Here is a 9846-nt window from a genome sequence, read left to right as displayed (position 1 = left end):
CCACCAGAACATAACTTATTTATCATGACATTCTTCTTAATATAATGCATTCTTTTTTTCCCGATAAATTCAAATAATATTCTGTCAATTTTAGTGCATATGTCTTTTGAGACATCAAGTGCCATAGCTGCATATATAAGTCTGGAGAGGCCTTCAACTTTAGCTACCAAGGATCTTCCAGTAATAGACAAATCTCTTTGAAGCCAAAGGTTAAACCTCTATTGGACTGAAACCATAAGTGGATTAAAATTTTCAGATAGTCTGGAGCTTTGGTCTTTTTCAATTATAATACCAAGATATTTAACCATATGCTTCACAGGGATCCCAGAAATAATAGTATCTGTGCAACTATGAACAGGAAGAAGCTCACATTTTGAAATGTTCAGTTTAAGGCCGGAGGCCATTGAGAAAGAGTTAATGACTTTGATTGCTTTATTAACTTGAAATGTATCCTTTAAAAAAAGTGTTGTATCATCTGCAAGTTGAGTGATAGACAGTGTTCTGCCAACAATAGAGAGACCCAATACATCACTGTTTTTGAAATGAATGGAGAGTAATTGCATAGGAAGAAGGAAGAGATATGCCGAGATCGGACAACCTTGACGGATTCCACGATTGAAGTTAAATCTTTTAGTAGTGCCATATGGGAGTTTGATTGAACTATTTGCACCTGCATATAACGTTTTGACAGACTTTTTAAACATATTCCCAAAACCAAAAATGTCAAGTGCTTTAAATATGAATTTGTGTTCAATGGGATCAAAAGCTTTATAAAAATCTAAAAAAAGAATGAAGCTGTTATCTGTAATTAATTCTGAATGATCCAAGATATCAATCACCCGTCTTATGTTGTTTGTTATGTGTCTACCAGTCATGAAACCAGACTGGGTTTCATCAATAATGTCATTAAGTGTACTTTTCAATTTTTTAGCCAAACACATAGCAATTATCTTGTAGTCATTGTTCAAGAGTGAAATAGGTCTCCAGTTATCTAACAACAAATAGTCTTTTTGCGGTTTGGGAATCAAAGTGATCAACCACTGAGACAGTGAAGGAGGGAGCTTTTCATTAGCAATGCTTTCTATATGTACTTTATGTAAAAAGCGTGATAAGTCCTTGGAGAAACATTTATATAACTCTGAGGTTAATCCGTCATTCCCAGGACTCTTACTGAGTTTCGTTTTTTAATAGCATCCTCAACACCCAATGTTGTGATGGGGGCATCAAACAAATCTTTATTAGCATTGCTGATGCTCTCAATATTACCTAAAGAGTTGAAGAAACTTTCCATGTCATTTGTTGACAGTTTAGACTTACATAAGTCTATATAAAATAGTTCACATGTCTCAGAAATCTTTTTAGGGTCTTGTGTGATGACACCATCTGAACAGAGTTTGGTCATGCTGCAAAGTGTATTATGTCGTTTCTCTAATTTGAAGAAATAGCTGGAGTTTTGCTCCCCCTCCTCAAGCCATCTCCTCCTAGAGCGCACAAAGGCTCCTTTTGCCTTGTGAATATATAGATTACCTAATTTTAATTGTAGAATTTGAAGTCTGTTCTTGTTATCCTCTGATAAATTCTCAAGTGGCTGTGATGATAAAGCAATAATTTCAGAAATCATTTCTTTCTTCTTTTTTTCTGCTTTTAACTATTTCAGCTCCTCTTTTCATTATAAGGGACCTTAATTCAAATTTCATGAACTCCCAATTTTTGCCATACATATTTTCAGCACATGCCCTATCCCAGCATTCATCTATTTTTATTTTAATCTCCTTTACCAAAGATTCATTCAATAAAAGAGAATTATTTAATTTCCGATATGAGTTGACTCTTTTAGTTTGATGACTAGTAGACATATACAGCTCCAAAAAGAGAGTTTTATGATCCGTCAAGGGTGTTGGTAACATTTCAACTGAAGAGACATGTTCAGATAATGGATCAGAAATCAACCAATAGTCAATACGAGACTGTAATGACCCTGACCTGTTCTTCCACGTAAATTCTTTAACTGTAGGATTCTTATACCTCCAAATATCAATCAGATCTCTTTCATTTATGAAATCTAACAAATAACTATTATTTGTATTACTTTTATTTGGCCATCTATCTAACATATCATTAATTGAATGATTCCAGTCTCCTCCGAATATGATCTTTAGATCTGCAAATTTACTTATTATAGAATCAGTTTTTGCATTTACTGAATGCATTAAGGTAATATTCTCCTGTTTGTTGTTATAACCATAAACGTTTCCCAATAAAAGTACCTGGTCATTAAATGAAATAACCAACAAAATAAAGTGACCTTTTGGATCTGTCTGTGAAGAGATAACTTTCCCTTTAAACTTGTGTTTCAAAGTCAGAGTTCCTGCTGAGTGGTTTGTGCCATGAGACATCCACAAGTCCTCTCCCCATTGGGATTTCCAGAATCTAATGTCATTAGGTTCAGAATGAGATTCTTGTATCAAACAAAACTCAGTATTCAGGCTTTTAGCATATAATAGCAGTGCTTTCCTTTTCGTATTGTCCCTTAATCCTCGAGCATTCAAAGAAACAAAAGATAAAGATGAAATGTTGAGTGTAACGAACTTTTCACCCTGAGAAAAAGTGTGTAAATTACAGAGAGAACAGAACTACTCTGTCATTACATAACACGTGTTTTTAGCAGCAACAACAGCATATTGTATATTTAGAAAACGAATAAGGGAAAATAACTCCTGAGTCATATTAGCTCACATGATGAAAGGCACTTCTTCCAGATAATGTCTGGAAGACGCCTCATGGTGAACTGCATGATTACTACACGGGGCAGTGGTGCTGCTGGAGACTCGCGTCTTTGCCCCAGCACAGGTGCACCGAGTCGAGCACCTCCGGGAAGGTCTCCCGGTGGTCAGGAGCCATGTTTGGGCAGGTTTCTGTGACCTTTCTGCGGACGTCTCCTCCCTCTTCCTCAGTTCGCCCGTGGAGTCGCAGGTTCCCTCTTCGTTTGTATCGTGGCAGCTCCAGCACCTTGCTTTCCACACTCTGGATCTTCTCCTCTGCTTTACCCCCTCTCGCTTCGCTGTGCGTCAGCTTTCCTTTCAGCTCCTTGAGCTCTTCAGAGATACAGTTAACAGTAACCTGCAGGGCGTGATTACAGCAGGGTACATGCAGTGGGTGTGGGCCCACTTCTTTCAGCCGGGCCTGAACACCGCACCAACGGCCTGACAGAGTCCAGCAGTACTCCTGAAGATGACGAGCAATGGGAATGTTGAGGCTCAGTAGAACGTCTTCAAACAGCTAGCCAGTGTCTCTGCTGCTGCTGCTGCCGCCGCCGCTGCTGCTGCTGCTGCAGTGTCCGGGCAGTTATAACGTCCTACAAAGTCACGGTGTGTCTCGAGATCCTTGTCAACGTATGAAGGCAGCCGGAAACCTGCTCCGCAGCGCTGAGATCTGTTGCGCCACCAGCTGCCAGTCCGTAAAACCCACAGCCTGGTGCACGGGATACCTCTGTCCTCTGAACCAAATGCGCAGATTGTGTTGCCAACCCAGTTGTCTCGCCTCATGAGCCACTCATCCGACATTAATTCGTAGAGAATGTTGTCGCGCATTGTGTCTCCTCTCAGTGGCCATCCCTTTCTTCCGAGAGAAGAAAACAAATCTCCAGGACACGTCTTGCCGTCTGTTGTCTTTTAGCTACACTGTCTGAAAGAAGGGCACTTATTGGCGTTTGCTGTAACCCAGAGACAGTGTTCAGACAGTGTTCAGACAGTGTTCAGATAGCGTCTGTGTGTATTGGCGATTTCTCGTGCAAACTGAATTCAGCGGTTGCTTTAGGCCAGTTGGAAGATCCCCTCTCCACAAAAGCCTCCACCGTGCTCTGAAGAGACTCGCCTCTTCTGCACAGCTGGGGGCATGCAAAGCACAGCTGGAGGCATGCAAAGCACAGCTGGAGGCATGCAAAGCCCGTGACAAGGCGACTCCAGGCCGGCGGTCTGGAAGGAGTCGCCTCGCCCGTGACAAGGCGACTCCAGGCCGGCAGTCTGGAAGGAGACGCCTCGCCACCTCCGTGACAAGGCGACTCCAGGCCGGCAGTCTGGAAGGAGACGCCTCGCCACCTCCGTGACAAGGCGACTCCAGGCCGGCAGTCTGGAAGGAGACAAGGCGACTCCAGGCCGGCAGTCTGGAAGGAGTCGCAAGGCGACTCCAGGCCGAACCACTGCTTTTTCTCACACGCACGCAGACGCATTCATGTGACGAACACACGCCGACTCCGCCCCTCCGGACGGCGGCCACAGTCGGATCTGACGAGAACGCCCCATCGTTTTAACGCGGCTGCTTTGACTACGAATGTAACAGAGCTAACTGCTAAGCTAGGCTAAGCTCAAAGCTAGTAACAAACTAGGGAGGAGATGCTGCCTACTAAACACAGGAGTCGTATGAGAAAGAAAACTAGATGATCTAGCGATAAGGGAACTAAACACAGAACATGGCTAAATCAGAACAACGGAAGAGGTTAGGGCAGAATATGGAGAAGAGAGAGTAAGAAAATAAAAGTTGTCGAGCTCACGAAGCCGCCGCTCATGCAGGCGGAAGCTGGAAACAGCTGGCAGCGACGTCCGTGGACCAGCACAACTTGAATTTTTGATGAGGACCAAAAACCTTTTATACGTTTCATCATTTCACACGTGTAACCGGTTATTTTCTTACCCGGTGCGGGATTCGATACGGGTGTACTGCACCACAAGGCGACATCACTAACCGCTCGGCTAAAGGCTCAGATCCGTTAGCTAGCTAGGGGCTAACGTGTCTTATTAGTAGTTTACAGTCGTCACCCTCCCCGGAAGCGCGGCCTCGCGCTTTGTTCTTCCCGCGCTCCGAAGAGACTTCTGAGGATCTGCACACTTCCGGATCCCGCCGCTGCCACCAATGTAACCGGTTATGTTCTTACCCGGTGCGGGATTCGATACGGGGTGTACTGCACCACAAGGCGACGTCACTAACCGCTCGGCTAAAGGGTCAGACCCGTTATTATTAGTAGTTTACACATGTAATTGTGTACTAATTATTTCTTTATAAAATATTAATTAATTAATTAAACAAACAAATTAATAATTAAACAAAGGACAATATGACGAGACCAGATAGAGGAGCGCATGTGGAGGGTTGGAGAGGAGCGATGCGTCACAAAGAAAGCTGGCGAGGGCAAAACTCCGCTGGGGCGACCCCTGAGAAACAGGCAACAAGCCGAAGAAGAAGAATTATTGCACATGTAATGAATTACCCGAGTAAGACGGCTGAGATATCTTCTCTTGTTTGCACAAATGTAAAAAGAGGAAAGAAAACTGCTAAAACGATGCAGGAATCTTCCATTCTGTGGTCGCGGGTGAGATCATGTGACCTTCATGAGATGCGGCCGTTCAATAACCCGCGTCTTATTAAAATGCATCCAACTCTGAGCTGTGACCGTCCATCCGGCCACTATCCGACCCGACCCGCTCATCCTGCGGTCAGGGTGGCGGGGACGCTGGGGCCTGTCCCAGCACTCACCCCCAAATGCTCAACGGAAACGACGTCACACCCGACCGATAAAGGCGCAAACCAAGACATGAGACATTTTCCAAATGTGTCCCGTAGAGGCCGCTGTAGCTCAGCTCTGGGCCGCTAGATGGCGCCGCCTTCCTTCTCAACAGTCTGGTGTCTGGTCACCATGATGTGTCGCGCTCCATAAGTCCTTTCCACAGTTTACATTCCGCTGAGCTCATCTCCACTAAAGTCAGTGAAAGAATCAGAAACTCATTTCCAGCAAACAGAACTTTTTAAAATCTAAAATGGAAATTTTCTATAAAAAAACAATGTTTTAGTCCATCTACCAAGAATTAAGTTAATAGTCACTGCTGTATGTTGCTTAGTGTTAATAATTATTCAAAGACAAGGTTTCCTTTCGTAGACCTTTTTTCACATTGTTTCTGACCTCTGCTGACTGGATAACAGCTGGATAACATCTGCTGCTGAGCTTTGGTGGGTTTTTAATTTGTCCGTATGAATGAGGTTTTTAAAGAGAAACATTTTGATCAGAAATAAGCAGGTGAACTTTCGTTTTGATATTGTCTGGTTTATATTTTCGGTTCAACTTGATGTGGCCTGAAATTATGCTCGTAAATGAATGGTGATCCAAAGTGTCTGGTTAGCAGATGAAAATAATTTCCGTTCCTAAAACTATATTGTAGCGAATTCGGAGGGCAGTCCAGGAACCGCCACAGCCGGGACGCGAACCCGGGGCAGCAGCCGGGGTACCGCTGCTGCCCCCCCCCCCCCAATTCGCTACATTGGTGTCAGAAGTGGGGTGGTGAGACCGTGAGGCCATCCGAAGCGCGTGCGCCCAGAGGCGTGTATGCTGAAGTGCGGGGACGCGCTTCCCGAAGGCGGGGGGGGGGGTAGTGTGACGTACACGGATAAATAGACCCGCTAGCCGGCTGATTAACGTTGTCGGCAGTGGTGCGGGAGATCCCGGTTCGCGTCCCGGCTGCGGCGGTTCCCGGCTGCCCCCCCGTATTTGCTACAATATTAAACCGCGGATATGGAACTATTTGCTTTTTTACGAAACAGATTTGGAGCAGTTTACCGTAGGCTTCAATAGACCCAGGGGCCTCATTCATCACTCGTCTGTTCATACAAATGTATTCTTGCAACCCATGGGCTCTCTCAGCCCTCCTCAGGCGGTGTAGAACCCGGGTAACCCCTGAATGTAGACCCCAGTTGGCCAACTCTCAGTGCGTTTACATGCACAGTGAAGTCGAGCTGCGGCTCCAGCTCCAGTAGGCCATGGAATTGGACTACTGTCGTTGTCCCAGTATACAAGAACCGGGGGAGAATCGATTTATTGACGGAAGTATGTCCGACCCCGGTACGGTAGGTGGCGCTATGCCCCCTTTCAGCTGGTTGCTATTGGACTGTTAGACCGCCGCGGGAACTATGGATCAAGCCCAGAACGCCTAGGCCAGTTCGGGGCCGATTGGAGCGTACACATGCCAGAGTAAATCCAGCCCCAACCGCATCACCAAGGCGTGTTAGTCCCACTTCAAGAAATTGGATTTAGTACGACTTCAGTCGGACTAACAGGTTTACAAGTATTTTAAAAGTCCAATTTTAGTGGGACTAACACAATAAACCCACTTTCTCTACCAGCATCATGTGAAGTGGCGTGTGTACAGTACAGGCCTGCTGACGCCTCGCTGCAAGAGGTGGGCAGCAGACGTCAAGGGGAGGAATCACAAATAACCACCAGGCTTTGTGCTGCCTGTCAGACAACACGGAGGGCCAAACCACTCTACGGGTGTGTAAGAACACATATGTAAGTACGAACTATTGATGAATGAGGCCCCAGGAACCCCAAACCGACCCAGCAGAAGCAACCTTGGAATTCCTCAACAGGTCAAGACGCCTTTAAAGAAAAGCAACAACAGCGCTACCGTCACCGACACCTGACAGACGGCTTTCCATTCAGTAAAGTTGTTTGAATTGATTGAAAAATCCCACTAACACATATGTTTGGAAAAAAAGAAACTTTATTTGGAAACAATATGGAGAAAAAAAACTTTAGAGTTTTTCCATTTCTCAAAATCATTTTATTTACTATAATACACAGCGGATGACGTTAAAATCTGAGGAGTTGGTTTGTACACCGGTTCGACTTGGATGAGAGCAGATTTTATGAACAAAATGATAAAAACAGTTGATTGATGAGAAAACTACAGAAAAGCTTAATCATTTAATATCTAGCAGCTGCTGAGTCCCAAACGCCTCCTCTCTCTGGAATGAAACCCTCTCGGCTGTGGTCCATTCCAACCCCCATCCCTTTGAATGTGCCCTCGTCCTCTATGTGAAGAACCACCTGCTGGCTCTGTTCAGTTCAGGATAAGCGTGCCCTCATCCTGTCAGGACAGTTTAGTGTCATAGTCCCTCGACGTGTCCTTTCACAGAGGTCTAGAATCATAATCTGGAATGGACCGAGGGCTGCATGCCATTCTGGATTTTAAATCACCTTCAGTGTGCTCTTGTGTCTTTACCAATCTAACAATTGTTTGCTTATTCCCTTCAAAGTACCAAGATTTTCTCAGGCGAGTTCAGAATCCAATAAAGTAGAAAAAGCCAGAGGGTGAGTCTAGAACCAAACTCTAGACCGTTCCATTCAGGATACTTTATTGCCTTCAGAGTGTCCTTGTTCTCTTAATGTTCACTTCCTCTCTCAAACTGTCGAGTCTCTTTAATGCTGAATTCAGACCAGCCAGTAGAGACATGCGGAGACACCAGACGTCTGGCAGACACGACCAGGTGTGCTTCTCTACTCCTGAATAAACATTTCAAGAACATCAGTCTGCTTCGTCTTCCCAATACAAACAGTCTACCCCTGGACAAGTCGGTAATAGAAAACCCATGCTGTGTCAGGGTTTCAATCCAGTTGCTATTGATCATTCAGTATTTCCACCTTCCCTGAAACACCCTATCTGTCTCCCTCTCTCTTGCCCAGCCTGTCTCACTATGGAGTGTGGAGGGATCAAGGGGGTAAAGAGTAATGAAACAAAGAAGTCACATAGGACAGAAAGTGAGCATTACACTGCCCCCTACAGGTTGGACATTTCAACTAGTGTTGCACTGCTGGCCACACCTCTCTCAAGATGTCACTGCTTTTCTATTTACTAAGTGTCACCAAGTCAGTTTCCATCCAACGGTTGTGTGTGCATTTTGAATCTGCACATAGGAAAATCGGAACAGAAACACAATAAATTCAAAATAAATGCCTAAATACTGCAGGGTAAGGCGCAAAACTTGGCATATGGATGAAGGGGAAATGTGATTTGGTGATGGAAACAGACATGTGTGATGAATGATGATGTACTGTGTCCCATGCATCATAAAGCTGGTTAGTGAACTGCTCTCCATACATTTGGTAGACTTGGTTATGAGTCAGTCTTCAGTTCAGTCACAGTCAATAAAGCGCGTCATGTCCTAGACTGAAGGACAACAGCAAGTCATCCTGAGTCACATCTCGCCATTGTGATTAGCTGATGTTTTCTTGTCCTGCCTTTGTCAGAATATCCACACAACAGCATTTGATGGAAACACAGATTCTCACTTTTGTCCAACTTTTTGGAAATTCACTTGAGATTTTCGCATCATTTGGATGGAAACAGGAGGAAATGGAGACGTGGAGACATGGGGCATGGTCCGCAGTGTGACACTAGTTAAATGCTCAACCTATACATGGCAGTGCAGCGCCCGCTCTCTGCCCCATGTCAGTGTGTTTGATTATTCTGCAAGTGTCTTATCCCATAAACCGGCATAGACAGAAGCATCAACGAGTCTGAAATGGGATGGACCTGCAGTCTTCATACACTATGTGGCGGGAAGCTCGCATCTCATACTCCAATCATTAAGCTTGATTAGAATAAATACTTTATCTGTGTGGAGGAAATGATATCACAATTCATCGACCAATTCATTGACTACACCAGCGCACATTCAAACATCCTGAAGACGGCAGGATGTCTGAATGTGCGCTGGTGTCGATTTTCTGTTCTGCCCTGCAACAGTAGTGGGAACTAGTTTTCAGCCCATGTGTTTCAGAAATGATCAAAACCCATCTGATCCGGGTTACACAGGGTTAAGAATGACTTAGAACAGGCATCGTGAACGTCAATCTTAATGAACGGATGGATTCCAGGGGTGGGCAATCTTATCCAGAAAGGGCCAGTGTGGGTGAAAGTAGAGTTTTTCAACCAGTAGAGTTCTTCAACCAGTAGAGTTTTTCAATCACTAGAGTTCTTCAACAAGTAGAGTTCTACAACCAGTAGAGTCCTTCAACCA

This window comes from Lampris incognitus, chromosome 16 (assembly GCF_029633865.1).
Source record: "Lampris incognitus isolate fLamInc1 chromosome 16, fLamInc1.hap2, whole genome shotgun sequence".
Taxonomy (NCBI): domain Eukaryota; kingdom Metazoa; phylum Chordata; class Actinopteri; order Lampriformes; family Lampridae; genus Lampris; species Lampris incognitus.
Note: the sequence above shows the minus strand (reverse complement) of the source record.